Below are 21,152 nucleotides of genomic sequence, written 5' to 3'. Positions count from 1 at the left end.
CTGATTTAGATGGTGGTTGCTTAAAGATAATAAAATCACATTTTATATAGCTCATGTTGCCTCTGGCTAGTCTTAACTTTCATTATATTCTCCAAACCCTCCAAACAGCAAACTACACTATAGTATTCATTAGAACGGAATCAATTTAAAACAGTATTTCATTATTTACCCAGTAGCATATAACCTGTGTCTGTGTTGGTCTGTGAGATAGGCTGGCACAGTGAGTGTAGCAGTGAGGAGGAAGACAAGAATAGTATGTTTTTTCTGCCCAAGGTGAGAGGGCTTTCATTTTTAAAGGGAGAATAAACTGCCGCCAAATATTAAAAAAAGTATAAACAGGACAAAGAGCAACATACTGTAAGTCAGAGCACTCACCTAACCCAGGCCTCAGTAATGCCTGATAGCAGTTAGCACGAGCAGCATAATGTACACACGGGTTGACTCCTTTCTCACAGTCAGGTAGATCCTTCCGTTTTTAGGGCAAAGTAGGCCTACTTCTGGAAACAGACATTTTACTTGTTTGGCTGAATTGAATCTCTATCAAACACAGCTAGCCATGGGATTTTAAAAAACAAATATGTTTATTGTTCTCAGTAAATGTATAGAAATAAAAGCCAAGATTTGACTACTAAACACATCCTTCACTGATAATGAGTAGGTCAGTCAGTTGAAATACTGCATACAAACAGGAGCTTATTGCTAATGAATGACCATTGGTGCAAATGACCTCGTCGCACAGAACTGTCCTCAGTTAGTGCATTGGTGGACTGTTTTGACAATAACCTTAGCTATTTGCCTGTAGGGATTGAAGGAAGTGGAGCATGTTAGCTAGTGGCTTAAGTTCCTATAATGTGCAAGGACAAAGCACTCAGCCTAGCCTTCTCCAACCCCTCTGTAATTGCATTTAATTAGTTCTCTTGTTGACCAAAGGTCTATAGTCAGCTTCCTTGAGGGAGAGGAGACGTACAATAAATCAAGGAAAGGGGTATAAAAAAGGCTCTCAAACTGCACTGGAAGGGCATGGAGCAATACCTCATAATATGTGGTGTCCAGTTGTTTTGGAATGTTTTAAGGTACTACTGTTGCAGAAGTAGCCCTGCTTTTTGCACACACACATAGCCCAGGTTCTAGAACCTCACATGCACATAGCCCAGGTTTTAGAACCTCACATGCACATAGCCCAGGTTCTAGAACCTCACATGAACAGATTCTAGAACCTCACATGCTCAAGTTCTAGAATCTCACATGCACATAGCCCAGGTTCTAGAACATCAATTGCACATAGCCCAAGTTCTAGAACCTGTCATGCACATAGCTCAGGCTCTAGAACCTCACATGCACATAGCCCAGGTTCTAGAACATCATATGAACATAGCCCAAGTTCTAGAACCTGTCATGCACATAGCTCAGGTTCTAGAACTGCACATGCACATAGCCCAGGTTCTAGAATCTCACAAGCACATAGCCCAGGTTCTAGAACATCACATGCACATAGCCCAGGTTCTAGAACCTCACATGAACAGATTCTAGAACCTCACATGCTCAAGTTCTAGAATCTCACATGCACATAGCCCAGGTTCTAGAACATCAATTGCACATAGCCCAAGTTCTAGAACCTGTCATGCACATAGCTCAGGCTCTAGAACCTCACATGCACATAGCCCAGGTTCTAGAACATCATATGAACATAGCCCAAGTTCTAGAACCTGTCATGCACATAGCTCAGGTTCTAGAACTGCACATGCACATAGCCCAGGTTCTAGAATCTCACAAGCACATAGCCCAGGTTCTAGAACATCACATGCACATAGCCCAGGTTCTAGAACATCATATGCACATAGCCCAAGTTCTAGAACCTCACATGCACATAGCCCAGGTTCTAGAATGTCACATGCACATAGCCCAGGTTCTAGAACCTCATGAACATGAACCTGGGCTATGTGGTTGTGTGTGTGTGTGTGTGTGTGTGTGTGTGTGTGTGTGTGTGTGTGTGTGTGTGTGTGTGTGTGTGTGTGTGTGTGTGTGTGTGTGTGTGCATGCCTACCTCTGAAACATACAGTATAACATCTACCCACCATGTGACTTAATTCCCGACCTGTGACTGTGCCTGTATGGTGACACTTTTCCACTTACGAAGGAATATCCATAATCGATAGACCATTCTGATTGGGAATGCGTTGTTTGCACCTCCGAACTGTATACTTACTGTTATTAACTGTATACATGACAGCAAGCTCTGTAGGGCTAACACACACTTAGACACCAGAGGAGGCTGGTGGGAGGAGCTATAGGAGGATGGGTTCATTGTAATGGCTGGAATGGAATTGTTGGAACGGTATAAAACACACCATACATTTGGAAACCACGTTTGACTCCGTTCCATGTATTCCATTCCAGCCATAACAATGAGCCTGTCCTCCTATAGCTCCTCCCACCAGCCTTTTTGCATTTTGGGGCCACTAGTACACAGCTCACACTGAATGGAACGTTTTATAAAAGCCAACTAGCTATGTGTAACAGGGTCGATGTGTCCTAATTAGAAGAATTACGGTAGTCATGTGAAATTTGTATGCTTTCCTATTGGTCCGTTTGAATGAATCTATTGTAGGCTCTGATTGGTAGCAGGAGTAACTTGCTGGAGAGGGAAAGATACAGACAGAGATGCTGCTGTCTTCAAGAACCACACCTGCTTTTCCTGTTTGAACCAAACTTCAGCTACAGTTGACAATCTTCTGTATTGGTTAGAGCAAATACTTCATTGTGTTACACACGCCTGATTCACGAACAGTCACCTAATAGGGAATAGTTAGCATTTTTGTAATCCATATCCATTCCTGCAATATTCAGAAGGGTGAAGCCACATCACACAGCAAAGTGAGAAATGCCTCATTGGAGTTTGGCAGCTTTGAAGCGTGATTGACAAGGGAGTGCTAATCGCCTTTTAATCAGTATGTTAAGCCACTCAGTGAAGGTCTTATTTCAACATAATTCCATCCATTTCCACTGTCGCAGACCGGTGTAGCCCCAAGACTATCGTATTAACAGGACCTGAAGAACTGTAATATCCTATGTTTCTCTGAGTTGTGTCTGAACAAGGACATGGATAATATACAGTTGAAGTCGGAAGTTTACATACACCTTAGCCAAATACATTTAAACTCAGTTTTTACAATTCCTGACATTTAATCCTAGTAAAAATGCCCTGTCTTAGGTCAGTTAGGATCACACCTTTATTATAAGAATGTGAAATGTCAGAATAATAGTAGAGAGAATGATTTATTTCAGATTTTATTTCTTTCATCACATTCCCAGTGGGTCAGACGTTTAAATACACTCAATTAGTATTTGGTAGCATTGCCTTAAAATTGTTTAACTTGGTTCAAATGTTTCGGGTAGCCTTCCACAAGCTTCCCACAATAAATTGGGTGAATTTTGGCCCATTCTTCCTGACAGAGCTGGTGTAACTGAGTCAGGTTTGTAGTCCTCCTTGCTCGCACATGCTTTTTCAGTTCTGCCCACACATTTTCTATAGGATTAAGGTCAGGGCTTTGTGATGGCCACTCCAATACCTTGACTTTGTTGTCTTTAAGCCATTTTGCCACAACTTTGGAAGTATGCTTGGGGTCATTGTCCATTTGGAAGACCCATTTGCCACCAAGCTTTAACTTCCTGACTGATGTCTTGAGATGTTGCTTCAAAATATCCATATAATTTTCCTTCTGCATGATGCCATCTATTTTATGAAGTGCACCAGTCCCTCCTTCAGCAAAGCATCCCCACAACATGATGCTGCCACCCCCGTGCTTCACGGTTGGGATGGTGTTCTTCAGCTTGCAAGCTTCCCCCTTTTTCCTCCAAACATAACGGGGGTCATTATGGCCAAACAGTTTATTTTTGTTTCATCAGACCAGAGAACGTTTGATCTTTGTCCCATGTGCCGTAGTCTGGCTTTTTTATGGCGGTTTTGGAGCAGTGGCTTCTTCCTTGCTGAGCGGCCTTTCAGGTTATATCGATATGGGACTCGTTTTACTGGTGAATATAGATACTTTTGTGCTCTTTATTTAACCATCTTACATATAAAACCTTATTTGTTCATCGAAAATTGTGAATAACTCACCACAGGTTAATGAGAAGGGTATGCCTGAAAGGAAGCACATAACTCTGCAGTGTTGGGTTGTATAGGAGACTGTCTCAGTCTTAAATCATTTTTCACACACAGTCAGTGCCTGTATTTTGTTTTCATGCTAGTGAGAGCTGAGAATCCATTCTTACGTAGGTACGTGGTTGCAAAGGGTATCAGTGTTTTAACAGCGAGATTTGCCAAGGCAGGATACTCTGAGCACAGCCCTATCCAGAAATCTGGCAGTGGCTTCTGATTTAAATTCAATTTTCACAGAACCACTTGTTGCAATTTCGACGACCCTCTCTTGTTCAGATATCGTAAGTGGACTGGAGGCAGGGCAAGAAAGGGATAACGAATTCAGTTGTTTGTGTCATTTGTTTGGAGAAAATACCTGCGTAATTGCGCATCCAACTCACTCAGGCGCTTCGCTATATCACATTTGACATTGTCCGTAAGCTTGAGTTCATTTGCGCACAAAAAATTACAATGATGGAAAGACCTGTGTGTTGTCCTTGTTAATGCAGACAGAGAAGAGTTCCAACTTCTTAATTATAGCCTCAATTTTGTCCCGCACATTGAGTATAGTTGCGGAGAGTCCCTGTAATCCTAGATTCAGATCATTCAGGCGATAAAAAACATCACCCAGATAGGCCAGTCGTGTGAGAAACTCGTCGTCATGCAAGCGGTCAGACAAGTGAAAATCATGGTCTGTAAAGAAAACTAAGCTCGTCTCTCAATTTAAAAAAAACGTGTCAATACTTTGCCCCTTGATTACCATCGCACTTCTGTATGTTGTAAAAGCGTTACATGATCGCTGCCCATATCATTGCATAGTGCAGAAAATACACGAGAGTTCAGGGGCCTTGCTTTAACAAAGTTGACCATTTTCACTGTAGTGTCCAAAACGTCTTTCAAGCTGTCAGGCATTCCCTTGGAAGCAAGTGTAATGCGTGTATATGGGAGGCGAAGTCAAGTGCAGGAGAGCGGAGTATAATAAACAGGCGCAATTTAATACCGGTTACCAAACGACAGCACATAACACATACAAGTGCCAAAAAACACAGTCTATAACAAAAGTGCAACGCCTGACAATCATCCATGTAACAAATAACAATCACTAATAAATACAACATGGGGAACAGAGGGTTAAATAATAATAATTGGTGAGTGAAGCCAGGTGTGATAAGACAAAGACAGAACAAATGGAAAATGAAAAGTGGATCGGCGGTGACTAGAAAGCCGGTGACGTTGACCGCTGAACGCCGCCTGAACAAGGAGAGGGACCGACTTCGGCGAAAGTCGTGACAGCAAGAGCCTCTCAGTGGATGCTGCAGTGTCCCCAAGTGGCATTGGAAGCAACTGCTTGCACGCACGTTACCACTCCACTATGTCTCCCTGTCATGGCTTTTCCGCCATCAGTACAGATACCAGCATGAGCAGCAGCTACGTTTGGCTACATATGGACCGTTAGTGGAATTCCCATGAGAGTAACAGTTAATGCGATTGGATGTTAATTATTTGACTAGGCTACATGTATTTGACATTGTGTTGTTATTTCGCTGAACAAAAGATGGAATAATTGTATTTTTGGCAGTGAAACAAGGCTACTCAGGTGAGAAAAAAACCTCACCCAAATGTATAGCCCTGTTGGAAAATATAAATGGACTGTTTTAAAATGTGAATCACATTTTCATTTCACGTACCCCCGACGGCATTGCATGTACCCCTGTAGTCATTTTAATCCCAGTTTGTTTATACCTGCTGTATTGCACTCCACACTGCCCTATCACACCTGGACAAAAGGAACACCTATGTGAGAATGCTATTAATTGACTACAGCTCAGCGTTCAACACCATAGTGCCCTCAAAGCTCATCACTAAGCTAAGAACCCTGGGACTAAACACCTCCCTCTGCAACTGTATCCTGGACTACCTGACGGGCCACCCCCAGGTGGTAAGGGTAAGTAACAACACATCCGCCATGCTGATCCTTAACACTGGGGCCCCTCAGGGGTGCGTGCTCAGTCCCCTCCTGCACTTCCTGTTCACTCATGACTGCACGGCCGTTCACGACTCCAACACCATCATTAAATTTGCCGATGACACAACAGTGGTAGGCCTGATCACTAACAACGACGAGACAGCATATAAGGAGGAGGTCAGAGACCTGACCGTGTGGTCAGAGACCTCTCCTTAAACATGTTCAAGATGAAGGAGATGATTGTGGACTACAGGAAAAGGAGGACCGAGCACGCCCCCATTCTCATCGACGGGGCTGTAGTGGAGAAGGTTGAGAGCTTCAAGTTCCTTGGTGTCCACATCACCAACAAACTAACATGGTCCAAGCACACCAAGACAGTCGTGAAGAGGGCACGACAAAACATACTCCCCCTCCAGAGACTGAAAAGATTTGGCATGGGTCCTCAAATCCTTAAATATTCATCAGCTGCGCCATCGAGAGCATTCTGACTGGTTGCATCACTGCCTGGTATGGCAACTGCTCGGCCTCTGACCGCAAGACACTACAGAGAGTAGTGTGTACGGCCCAGTACATCACTTGGGCCAAGCTTCCTGGCATCCAGGACCTCTATTCCAGGCGGTGTGAGAGGAAGGCACAAAAAATGGTCAAAGACTCTAGCCACCATAGTCATAGACTGTTGTCTCTGCTATCGCACGGAAGCAATACCGGAGTGCCAAATCTAGGTCCAAGAGGCTTCTAAACAGCTTCTACCCCCAAGCGATAAGACTCCTGAACATCTAATCAAATGGCTGCCAAAACTGCTAGCATTACAACCCCCCCCCCCTTTACGCTGCTGCTGCTCTCTGTTATTATCGTTGCATAAGTCACTTTAATAACTCAACCCACATGTATATATTACCTCGACTGACCGGTGCCCCCGCACATTGACTCTGTACCGGTACCCCCTGTATATAGCCTCGCTATTGTTATTTTACTGCTCCTCTTTAATTATATGTTACTTTTTTATTTTGGGGGGTATTTTTCTTAAAACTGCATTGTTGGTTAAGGGCTTGTGAGTAAGCGTTTCATGGTAAGGTCTACACCGGTTGTATCCAGCTCATGTGACAAATAACATTTGATTTGATTTGTTCATTGACTATAGCTCAGCGTTCAACACCATAGTGCCCTCCAAGCTCTTCATGAAGCACAGGACCCTGGGACTGAACACCTCCCTCTGTAACTGGATCTTAGACTTGCTGATGGGTCCCAGGTGGTGAGGGTAGGCAACAAGACATCTGCCATGCTGACCCTCAACACAGGGACCCCTCAGGGGTGCGTGCTTATTCCCCTCCTGTACTCCCTGATCACCCACGACTGCATGGCCGTGCACGCCTCCAACATCATTAAGTTTGCTGATGACACAACGGTTGTTGTCCTGATCACCGACGACGATGAGACAGGATATAGGGAGGAGATCAGTGACCTGGCAGTGTAGTGCCAGGACAACAACCTCTCCCTCAACGTCAGCAAGACAAAGGAGCTGATCGTGGACTACGGGAAACAGAGGGCCGAGCACGCCCATGAGGGCCCATGCTGAATCTTTTCAGCCTGCTGAGAGGAGAGGCGTTGTCGTCCCTCCTTCACAACTGTGTTGGTGTGGACGACAAGAGAATTGAAGCTCCCGACCCTCTCCACTACAGCCCTGTCGATATGTAGTAATTTTCCTCTGTGTCCACACCAACACAGTCGTGAAGAAGGGATGACAACGGCTCTTTCCCCTCAGGAGGCTGAAAAGATTCAGCATGGACCCTCAGATCGTCAGAAAGTTCTAAAGCTGCAGAATTTAGAGCATCTTAACGGGTTGCATCACTGCCTGTTATGGCAACTGCTCGGACTCCGACCGCAAGGCACTACAGAAGGTAATGCGCACGGCCCAGTACTGGGGCCGAGCTCTGTGCCATCCAGTACCTCTATACCAGGCGGTTTCAGAGGAAGGCTGTTCTCTCTGCTTTCACACTTCAAGCAGTACTGATGCACCAAGTCTGGAACCAACAGGACCTTGAACAGCTACTACCCCCAAGCCATAAGACTGCTAAATAGTTAGTCCAGGTAGCTATTGGCTAGCTATTTAACTTTCTGCATTGACTCTTTTTTCACTAACTCTTTTGATTTATAACATACGCTGCTGCTACTGTTTATCATCTATTCTCTTGCCTAGTCACTTTATTCCTACCTATATGTACATATCTACCTCAATTACCTCGTACCCCTGCACATCAACTCGGTACTGGTTCCCCGTGTATATAGTAAAGTTATTGTTACTCATTGTGTATTCCTTATGTAATGATATATTTCATTTTTCTCTCTGCAGAGAGAACTCTCCAAATACAGATGTGCCAAGCCTGTAGCGTCATATCCAACAAGTCTCAAGGCTTTAATCGCTGCTGAAGTTGCTTCAACAAATTACTGAGTAAAGGGTCTGAATATTTATGTAAATAAGGTATATCCGTTTTTTTTATATATATACACATTTGCAAACATTTCTAAAAACCTGTTTTCTTTTGTCATTATGGGGTATTGTGTGTAGATTGCTGATGGAAAACATTTATTTAATCCATTTTTAAAAAAGGCTGTAAAAAGTCAAGGGTTCTGAATAATTTCTGAAGGCACTAATATATATTACTCACTCCAATTTCTAGATCTTTGAATATAGTTCTAAAAGTGTGCAAGCCTTCATTCAAAACAAAGACAGACACTCCCTTACGAATAAACCTTGTGGTAGATTTGTGCATTTATGAGAACAAGCGTTTTTTCCCCCGTTCCTTGTAAACATGTGAGAATGATGTCAGTCATCCACAGCTGCATTGCTAATTGAATTAGCAGTATGGGAAGCACCACCCAAACCAATACCATTTTCCCCCTAAGTCACTCTTTGAAGTTTGTCCTAGCTACAGTGTATGTTATTTGGCAGGAAAGTCATTTGGAAACACATTACATTTTTTGTGTGATTTCATTTTGGCACAACATGTTATGTCATGGAGCACATCTGGGACAAACGAATGCTGTATTGAACATTAACATGCCATATCCCCTCTGAGGGATGTGAAACATTGATAATGGCATCACTATGGTGGCTTGAAACTAATCTAGACTGTTCAAAGACGTATACAACATCTAAAGTGAACTTTGAAGGATTGGAACTTTAGTGGTTTATCAGAACTTTATTTAATTGGTGAACATTTAGGAGAATAAAGATGGTGAGAGTGATCACTTGAAAATTACTGTTCTTGAGGTTCTATAAAAAATATTTTGTGATTGTTTGTGAAAAGTGACACACTTGAATGGACCTAAGGTGTACTTATAGCAGCTTTATCAAGACAATACAGTTCTATTTGTCTCCCGTTGACAATCTATCTCTTTACAACATAATGTACTGTGTCAATGGTTATTGGATTTAGTGTCCAAATAATTACCCAGAAAACACTTGACTCTACATCCTTAGCTGCTTAAAGGAAAAATCCACTCAAAAACTATATCAACTGTATCAACAGTGGACTAATTAAACAAATACCAAAGTATAGTTTTAACACATATGGAATCACATATGGAATTGTGTAGTAACTAAAGTATTAAACAAATGAAAATATGTTTTAGATTCTTCAAAATAGCCTTGAAGACAGCTTTGCACACGCTTGGCATTCTCTCAACCAGCTTCATGAGGTAGTCACCTGTAATGCATTTCAATTAACAGGTTAAAAGTTAAAAGCTGCCTTGTTAATTTGTGGAATTTCTTTCCTTCTTAATGCGTATGAGCCAATCAGTAGTGTTGTGAGAAGGTAGGGGTGGTATACAGAAGAAAGCCCTATTTGGTAAAATACCAAGTCCATATTATGGCAAGAACAGCTCAAATAAGCAAAGAGAAACGACAGTCCATCATTACTTAAAGACATGAAGGTCAGTCAATGCAGAACATTTCAATAACTTTTAAAGTTTCTTTAAATGCCTACGTTTCTTTAACCACCACAGGAAGACCCAGAGTTGCCTCTGCTGCAGAGGATACGTTCATTAGAGTTTACTGCACCTCAGATTGCAGACCAAATAAATGCTTCACAGAGTTCAAGTAACAGACACATCTCACCATCAACTGTTCAGAGGAGACTGCATGAATCAGGTCTTCATGGTTGAATTACTGCAAAGAAACCACTACTAAAGGACACAAATAATAAGAAGAGACGTGCTTGGGCCAAGAAACATGAGCAATGGACATTAGACCGGTGGAAACCTGTCCTTTGGTCTGATGAGTCAAAATTTGAGATTTTTGGTTCCAACCTCCGTGTCTTTGTGAGACGCAGAGTAGGTGAATGGATGATCTTCGCATGTGTGGTTCCCACCGTGAAGCATGGAGGAGGAGGTGTGATGGTGTGGGGGTGCTTTGCTGGTGACACTGTCAGTGATTTATTTAGAATTCAAGGCACACTTGAGCAGCATGGCTACCACAGAATTCTGCTGCGATATGCCATCCCATCTTGTTTGCACTTAGTGAGACTATCATTTGTTTTTCAACAGGACAATGACTCAAAACACACCTTCAGGCTGTGTTAGGGCTATTTGTCCAAGAAGGAGAGTGATGGAGTGCTCCATCATATGACCTGGCCTTCACAATCACCTGACCTCAACCTAATTGAGATGGTTATTTTTTCGATGAGTTGGACCCCAGGACATAGACATATCTGATATTGGCAGAAAGCTTAAATTATTGTTACTCTAACTGCACTGTCCAATTTACAGTAGCTATTACAGTGAAATAATACAATGCTATTGTTTGAGGAGAGTGCACAGTTTTGAACATGAAAGTTATTAATAAATATATTAGGCATATTTGGGCAGTCTTGATACAACATTTTGAACAGAAACGCAGTGGTTCATTGGATCAGTATAAAACTTTGCACATACACTGCTGCCATCTAGTGGCAAAAATCTAAATTGCAGCTGGGCTGGAATAATCCATTATGGCCTTTCTCTTGCGTTTCAAAGATGATGGTACAAAAAAATACAAAAGAATGGTTGTTTTTTTCTTTGTATTATCTTTTAGCAGATCTATTGAGTGATATTCTCCTACATTCCTTTCACATTTCCCCAAACCTCAAAGTGTTTCCTTTCAAATGGTACCAAGAATATGCATATCCTTGCTTCAGGGCCTGAGTTACAGGCAGTTAGATTTGGATATGTCATTTTAGGTGAAAATTGAAAAAAGGTTCGGATCCTTAATTTTAAGAGAAATAAGTCCAGTGACTGGAGCAGCTACACTGAAAATATCATTAGTAAGAGGTGAACGCCACCCTGAGAAACATCGTGTATTTCTGAGAAGCTTTTTGGAAACACATTTATGACAGCTCAAAACCCTTTCCATTACAACTTCATGCAGCCTATTGACTACAGTTTTGAAGACCTAATGTGCACCTTATGTGGCATATTCATTGCACCCATAGGATGTTGAGGAGACGGAACAAGAGTGTATTGTGACACCATGTTTGAGGAAATTGTCAGTGTCCTGGAAAACCATTCCCCTCTATGTGCTGGGAAATTTTCATTCAAGTCGTTCAAAACACTACGTGAACTTCAATAACTAGGCCTACATGCAATACATTTGAAAATTAACTGTTTTTTTCCATTCCTTAAAGGTCTTGGAAATATACAGTATACAGTGACAGTGCTAGTTGCCTCTCTGCGGTGGGTAAGCCTATACTGTTACATATTAGGCTTAACACAGCCAGTTACCCTTTCACGCACAGTCTGCTCATGGTGTGTGGGAGTTTGGAGGTTATTCAATTTGAGACAGAGATTCTTTACATCCGTCGAAAGATAATCAGTCTTGCTTGAAGGCTACTAACATTCTATTGATTTTCAGTTGCTTGCTCCTACGGAATGATACTTTAAATACACAGATACATTTTCCATTGTGAAGGGTACTACCCACAGGCCCACGCTCCCATAAGGCCTCGCTCTGTCTTCGGAGGAACCGGCCCACTTCGGGCTTTTGTCAGTAAACATTGCTTCAACATTCTATCAATGTTTTTTATTCTTGTAAAAACTCTATACCAACAGCAGTGTACTCTTTCTCTCATTCGTAAACCCCATAACTTTGAATAATCTTGACCCTGTGCTCTGTTCTCCACAGAACAAGTGACTAAGGAATGGGTGATGAATAATAGGAGCGCCCCCTCACGCTGTACAGCCAATGATGCATTGATACTGTTTTAATCAGTTTCATTGTACTGAGTGAGGTCATAGACACCAATGTCTCGAGAGCCAATAGAAGTAATGCACCACTTCTGAAGTCAGGGTAGTAATTTGTACTTCTATTCAGCATGAGGTTGGGTTGTGACTTGTGTAATGAATCATGAATCATCAACGATGGCACAGGTGAATCATATCATTCTTTACAATTTTACGGCTAAAGTTGAACTTTCTGGACTGTGACTGAAGTCCAGGTCTGTGCCAGCATCCAGGTTGAAGTGCATGGACGCTTTGACAAGAAACCTCATTACACGACTGACGTTGTTACGTTCCATGGAGCTAGCAACATATGCTCTGCAACGTTCGTGCATATGGTACTTTTTGCAAGTACTCTTTGTCCCTTTGAGATGGGGAGGCAATCAGGCCAGTCAATCACACAACCTCAGCCATCTGCTCTTTACCGGGTTGGGCAAAAATCTACATTACACCTTAGAGACAAATCAACTCTTTTGTGAGTCGCGAACGGTTATTGTAGGCCCCTCATTTAGAATGCATTGCTGTCTTTGTCCGTTGCCCGTCTGACTCAACAGTGTCATTTCAACCATTGCAGTCCTCCGTACCTGCAAAAGCAATAACTGGATTGCACTTTAGCTATGATAAAATATTCAAATGAGAAGCAAAAAGTTACAAGAGATAGCTATATGATCACCTTGAAGTAGAAGAATAGTTGTTTCAATTGCAGGCAAACTTTAGTTCAGGGCTCTCCAACCCCTTTCCTGGAGAGCTACCGTCTAACCCACATCTAGCGTACCTGATTCTAATAATTAGCTGGTTGATAAATTGAATCTGGTTAGTTACAACTGGGGTTGGAGTTAAAACCTACAGGAGGGTAGTTATCCAGGAACAGGGTTGGAGTTAAAACCTACAGGAGGGTAGTTATCCAGGAACAGGGTTGGAGTTAAAACCTACAGGAGGGTAGTTATCCAGGAACAGGGTTGGAGTTAAAACTTACAGGAGGGTAGTTATCCAGGAACAGGGTTGGAGTTAAAACCTACAGGATGGTAGTTATCCAGGAACAGGGTTGGAGTTAAAACCTACAGGAGGGTAGTTATCCAGGAGGAGGGTAGTTATCCAGGAACAGGGTTGGAGTTAAAACCTACAGGAGGGTAGTTATCCAGGAACAGGGTTGGAGTTAAAACCTACAGGAGGGTAGTTATCCAGGAACAGGGCTGGATAACCCTGGTTTAGATCCTGACCATAGCCACCAGAAGCAGTTATTGGACCTGTCAGAGGAATGAAGGGTTCTTTAAGTGCACAAGTTGATCATGAGGCTATGCCGGTCTTCTAGCTTTCCACCCTACACAAGAGGGCCCTTTTCTCAGAGATTGGCATTCACATACCAAACGTAGGAGCAGAGGTGCATTGAGACTGCTCGTCCTATCCCGATCATCACCATTATTTCAACCACGCCATCGCAACGCCCCTTTAGTTACTGCTGCTCCCTGATAGTACGTCTATGGAGCGCACTGAGTGCAGTGTGATATTATTACAATCAGTCGCAACATGAAAAAGCTTGTGAGTGACATCCTCATCAGTTGGCATCCTTTAGGGGTACGGATGGGGCTGTCACTTCAGATTTTATTAACAGTGACACAGCGGACAAACGACAGACCTCAGAGGCCAGATAAGGCAGATCACAGGCATTTCTGACAGAGTAAAGACAGAGACGAACCCGGAGGCTCCGACCGACTCACGCCGAGAACGAACAACGCCTGGAACGTGTCTCCCCGCCAGGCAGTTCAATGTAATTATCTGCCTGACATCAAACAGTCTGATCGTAATCAACAGTTCAAACAGCGACAGAAAGAGCAGGAAAGAAGAAAAGGGATTAAAGAGTGATGCGTCTCAGACAAAACACATTGATTAGGTATGTAGGTAGTGTGGTATTGATTAGGTATGTAGGTAGTGTGGTATTGATTAGGTCATCTGGTATTGATTAGGTATGTAGGTAGTGTGGTAGTGATTAGGTCATCTGGTATTGATTAGGTATGTAGGTAGTGTGGTATTGATTAGTTATGCAGGTAGGTGCGGTATTGATTAGGTAATGTGTTATTGATTAGGTATGTAGGTAGTGTGGTATTAATTAGGTATATAGGTAGTGTGGTATTGATTATGTATGTAGGTAGTGTGGTATTGATTAGGTAATGTGGTATTGATTAGGTATGTAGGTAGTGTGGTATTATTTAGGTATTGTGGTATTGATTAGGTATGTAGGTAGTGTGGTATTAATTAGGTATGTAGGTAGTGTGGTATTGATTAGGTCATATGGTATTGATTAGGTATGTAGGTAGTGTGGTATTGATTAGGTCATGTGGTATTGATTAGGTATGTAGGTAGTGTGGTATTGAATAGGTATGTAGGTAGTGTGGTATTGTTTAGGTATGTAGGTAGTGGGGTATTGTTTAGGTATGTAGGTAGTGGGGTATTGATTAGGTATGTAGGTAGTGTGGTATTGATTAGGTATGTAGGTAGTGTGGTATTGTTCAGGTATGTAGGTAGTGTGGTATTGATTAGGTATGTAGGTAGTGTGGTCTTGATTAGGTATGTTGGCATTGTGGTATTGTTTAGGTAATGTGGTATTGATTAGGTATCTAGGTAATGTGGTATTGATTAGGTATGTAGATAATGTGGTATTGATTAGGTATGTAGGCAGTGTGGTATTGTTGAGGTAATGTGGTATTGATTAGGTATGTTGGCAGTGTGGTATTGTTTAGGTAATGTGGTATTGATTAGGTATCTAGGTAATGTGGTATTGATTAGGTATGTAGATAATGTGGTATTGATTAGGTATGTAGGCAGTGTGGTATTGTTGAGGTAATGTGGTATTGATTAGGTATGTTGGCAGTGTGGTATTGTTTAGGTAATGTGGTATTGATTAGGTATCTAGGTGATGTGGTATTGATTAGGTATGTAGGTAATGTGGTATTGATTAGGTCTGTACAACATTAGAGAGGTTGTGGGTGTGAATGTCAGTCAGTCACACAACCACCATCGCTCACACCTCCAATACTTCATTGGAAATGAACATGTATTATTAGCCTGTGTAACTTCCCGAGGAGGAATAAAATATCACTTCAAAACACACAAAATAATGTGTAGATAAATACAAAAAACATTTCTGACATAAGCTTTTGCAATGGCACAGGTGAAAATGCTGGGCCTAAAATGGTATTTCTCTCATTCCCCTGCAGTCGCTCATTGAAATGGTAATACGGTCCAGATGCTGTGATTACAGGGTTAATTAAATGCTGAATTCCGAGGCTCCTGTCGCAAAACGGGATTTTCTAATTACTGCACCAATAATTACCAAATTAACGCCTATTTTTCTTCTCAAACCGTCAAACATAATGAAATCGCAGAAAATCGTAATGACCAAAACAGAACATTAGAAAAGAGGATAAATATGAAGTAAGGTCCTAGTGAGCATGGCAGCATGGGATGTGGACGGCCCTCCAGCCAGCCACATCTGTGTGTCTGGGCCCACGTCCAGCCCTCTATGTGTCAGAGGTGGCCGTGTGCATTTTGCAGGGGCTATATATTTGGACACGGCAGTGGCTGCGTCTGGTCGACAGAAGCCAGCAGCACGAGTGGTCTCTGGCTGTACAAACATCAGTCCAAGCACACTGACTATCAGTGTGAATTGATTGAGAGCATATCTCTCTCATGTCCATGCATCTTACTGCATATTGTTGGTGTTGTTATAATAAAGACAACGAGTGCTCAGTCTGTAGGAGTATGTCGACAGAGTTCTCAGAAAGAGAGACATTTCTATAAGAGTTGCTGTAGATTTTTAAAACTAATGTGATATGAGAACCTGCCCTTTTTTCAGGTTTGCAAATACGTCAAGATGGTATATGCAACACGTGTTGCAGTAGACTGTTAGCGTTTTCATCATTTCTACTTAAAGAATGATAACATTTGGGCCGTGAAAATTGGATAAGTGAGATGCATCATGTGAAATTACTCAGACCTCGAAGTACTGGAATGGAAAACTGGTTTTGGCAAATTCAAGAACTGACACCATTCAAATACCAACCATTCCATTCCAAATTACTTTCTTGTATGAGTCATATTTGGATGTGTATTCAATGTTTTTCTTCATATCTACAGATAACGAGACAATTTTCACGCTCTGTCAACGAGAGACAGGGAGCACTAAAATGTAATTTTTGTGTGACTGACAGTTTCCTTTTTATAATTCCTTAAAGAGAGAGGTTTTTATGTCCCTAATTAATTCAGGAGGCATGCATTACATTTGTGCCCAAAGGGTCTATGCAACACTTAGCCTACCAAACTGCCATCCCAAACAGAGCGGGAGGGGGTGAGACATAGAGAAAGAGAAACAGAGCGAGAGAAAGGATGAGAGACTTTATTAGGACCTTTCATCACTCAAATGTGAACCAATCATACAACCAGATGACACTGATCACAAGTGCATCATAAAATACAAACATGATTTTGGGTACTGAGATCAGCAGTACCGACAGAGTTAGCACACCCACACCTTATTATTAAGCTTGTTGATTGAAAAGAGTCTCTTTCATTTCTGCCAGTCCATCTCCTGTGAAGAGAGGAAATGGAGGTGTTTTCAGTCTCTCAGATTGAGCAAAAAGCCAGACAAGAGTGTAAGGGGATGAATGTGTGTGATGAAAGAAAGGGTAAGAGATTGGAGAAAGGGAATAGAGAATACAACAATGCTGGGAATATCTGTAAGTACTTGGGTGTTGTCAACAGCAAACAAGCCGTTGCTATTAACAACAACAGATAGGTGTGACGTTCATACGCTGCCAATATCCCCTGAAGGCCCTCCCCATCTCGCTATCCACCTCCACTTTGAGACACCCCTGGAAGTTTTGGAGGTCCCGTCCCACTTCTATAACACCATATCACTCCCCCACAGTGAATGCAGGGGTGCTGTGACTGCTCCCTCACAGCTTGGGCCCACATCTCCGGTGCTGTTCAGTATACAGTGCATTCGGAAAGTATTCAGACCCCTTGACTTTTTCCACATTTTGTTACGTTACAGTCTTATTCTAAAATGGATTAAATAGTTTCCCCCCTCATCAATCTACACACAATACCCCATAATGACGAAGCAAAAGCAGGTTTTAAGAAATGTTAGCAAATTTACTAAAAGTAAGATACGAAAATATCACATTTACATACGTGTTCAGACCCTTTACTCAGTACTTTGTTGATGCACCTTTGGCAGCGATTACAGCCTTGAGTCTTTTTGGGTATGACGCTACAAGCGTGGCACTCCTGTATTTGGGAAGTTTCTCTCATTCTTCTCTGCAAATCTTCTCAAGCTCTGTCAGGATGGATGGGGAGCGTCGCTGCACAGATATCTTCTAGTCTCTCAAGAGATGTTCGATCGGGTTCATGTCTGGGCTCTGGCTGGGCCACTGAAGGACATTAAGAGACTTGTCCCGACATTCAGAGACTTGCCACGCCTGCGTTGTCTTGACTGTGTGCTTAGGGTTGTTGTCCTGTTGAAAGGTGAACCTTCGACCCAGTCTTAGGTTCTAAGCGCTATGGAGCAGGTTTTCATCAAGGATCTCTCTGTACTTTGTTCTGTTCATCTTTCCCTCAATCCTGACTCATAGCAAAGGGTCTGAATACTTATGTAAATAAGGTACTTATGTAAACTACGCCTTGTTGCCGGTGGGATTTAAATTAACACTAACCTGACTGACATGCAAAATAAATTTACCGGTGCATTTGAGTTATTTCACAGTTACTCCTGTCCCAAGCGACCTAAAATTAGTTTGAAGGCACATTGTTAGATGTTTGATATGCTAGACTCTTGCCCTGTCTTGTGTTGTTTTAACTTTGTCTTTGCAGCCTCTTACGCAACCTTTGGAAAATGAGATCAGGTTCTCAGTTGACTTGCCTGCTTAAATTAATAAATTAATAATCACTTGCCATCTAATGCGCTGTATAAACATTTCATCTAAGGGGATTCTAAGACGTGTATTAACAATCAACCTCTGTTAGCCCCAGGCTTAAATGGCGGCAATTGTATGAGAGGCTGTAAATTCCTCATCTGGGATATGTTGGTCGGGGAGTCAACTAATCCTGTAGGTTTACCTGTTATTATTTTGTGTTGCAACAACACACAGTTGATACAAAATGATCTACTGCAAATCGTGTATTGGCAGGCACCTGACTATTTCATGGCTGCAAGTTCATGCTGAAGAGGCACATCACTTCTCAGGCAAACAAAAGCATACACATCCAAGACAGAGAGCACTGTTATGCCATTACATAAATAAAATAAAAAATATTCTCAACAAAATGGAAGCCATTGTGTGAGAGAAGACTGATTCTGTTTTTGTGCATTTATCATAATAACGCTCAATCGATGTAGTTTGAAGCCCTCACAAGCCGGCTTGATTACCTCTGCAGAACCACCACCACCTCTCCTTCATCCTCGGGAAAACGCTGAATACAGATCCTGAATTGAAGGTTATTTTACTCTTTTTTTAATGTTACACATTTTTTTATGTGACACTTTATTTTTCTATTTTCTACAATTGACATGATTGTTATGTATTGATTTCTCAAGTAGCAATAGGTAACATGTTCTGCCTGATTTTCTATGGTGTTGAATTATGTGTAGTATGTACTGCATTTCCTTTACGTCATTTAGTGGACACTCTTAACCCTAACTGCTCCTTTAAGTCGCTCTGGATTAGTGTCTTGCTCAAGGGCACATCGGCAGATTGTTCACCTAGACAGCTCTGGGATTTGAACTAGCCACCTTTCTGTTACTGGTCCAATGCTCTTAACCACTAGGCTACCTGCCTCCCCATGTATGTACTAGAAAGTGCCCATTTTATTAAAGATGCCGTCTGGGATCTTAAGCACGTACAATTTGTAACATATTGTACAAAATGGAAATGAAAACATATCATACGAATTGCAAAAAGAATTGAAATATACATTTATTTTTCTTTCAATTCATTCAATGTCTTTGTGTCTTTGTAGTGACAATAGCAGTATTAAGGTACACCGTTTTAAAGGCAGAACAACCTCTCTCTCTCTCTCTCTCTCTCTCTCTCTCTCTCTCTCTCTCTCTCTCTCTCTCTCTCGTCAGCTGAATGTAGGCATTCAGCTGACTAAACACCAATTCCACTCAATCATCTTTCATGGTGCATAATGTAATCCTATCAGGTGACATGCACACTGGTGACGATGCTGTCTTTTAATGATGAAAGTGGTGGGTTCTTTTTTCACCAGCTTCTCGGGCTGTCTTGAGGGTGTGTACAATGTGATTCTTTCATTTCCATAGCGACCCATGGGACCAAACAGAAGTTGGAACTGCTGAGATGAAGCAGTCAAATATTGAACACACACACATGCACGCACACACCAGGGGAGGCTGGTGGGAGGAGCTATAGGAGGACGGCTTATTGTAATGACTGAAATTGAATTATTGGAACGGAGTCAAATGTGTGGCTTCCATATGTTGATGTGGTTCATACCGTTCCATGAATTCCGTTTCAGTCATTACAATGAGCCTGTTCTCCTATAGCTCCTCCCACCAGCCTCCTCTGGCACACACAAACACACAAACACACGCACACACAAACACACGCGCACACACACACACACACACACACGCACAGACTGACACACATAAACCTTTTTAGCTCGTCCACTCGCCACTGCGCCACATGTGCTGCTTCAGTCTTATAGCCTGAAACTCTCGAGGTAATAATGTGGCTCTCCTATTGAATTCTCTAATGAACATATTTCTAGGACGTTAACATAGGATGCAACCTATATACATTATCTGATACATGCAATACCCCTTTTACTCATTTACAAATGTATAGTGGATGAAAGACAGTATATCGTATCAGTGGCTAAATTAATAGATGAACATGGGATATTATGCCAAAATTAAATCCCAGGCAAGGGTAAGAGATGTCCTATGTGGTTGGGAAGAAGGTCAATGGAGCTACAGCAGCGGCCCCTAGTCTACTTCCTATCATGGCCTCACTGCCAGCGTGAAGACAAGACCCTGGGGGAGGGGTGCCCAAATTAGACGCCAAGTCGAATCTAACTATGGACAGGGTTATGGCCCTGTCATGGAGGTCTTACTGGGGCCAGATATGTGTGTTGTGAACAGGGGCTGTCACAGAGTGCGTGAGGTCTCACTACGTTGTCAATGCTGAGGAATAAAGCTGCTTAATTAAGCCGGGGATAAATGGCTTGTGACAGCCACAAGGAGCCCGGAGGTGGTGGATACACAGAGGGCAGAGGGGTCCGCTACTCCACTCCTCGTTTCAGGTTAGTTCCACTCCCCAGCTAGTGAGGAAGAACTGCTAATTACAATTGATAAACTTATATTCTGGAAATAAGTTTTTAGCACGCAGGAGAGGGGCTAGGGGGAGAGAGAGAAGGAGAGGGGAAGGGAGGGAGGGACTGAGGAAGGGGGTGAGAGAGAGCTATGAGTTGTTGGTTGATACATGGTAAATGGTAGATGGAGATAGAAACACTATACCAATATCAATTATTGAAATTGCAGAGAGAATTACTGTAGAAGGTCAGTAACAGTTTACTTGAAGGGGGTTTGAATACTAATTCATAACACCTTGTAAATACTTCATGACACTTATATTGAGTGTTGCAATATCCTTCATATCACCCTTCTTAGGACATTTTCCCAAACATTTATGACTTTGCGCCTGAACAGATAATATCCTAATAACAGTTTAACTTTCATTACAGTACTTGAAATATAATTTTTCATTAAAATATGAA

Source organism: Salmo salar, chromosome ssa19 (genome assembly GCF_905237065.1).
Source record: "Salmo salar chromosome ssa19, Ssal_v3.1, whole genome shotgun sequence".
NCBI classification, from domain to species: Eukaryota; Metazoa; Chordata; class Actinopteri; order Salmoniformes; family Salmonidae; genus Salmo; species Salmo salar.
The sequence above is the reverse complement of the archived record's forward strand: the minus strand, read 5'-3'. Positions refer to the sequence as shown.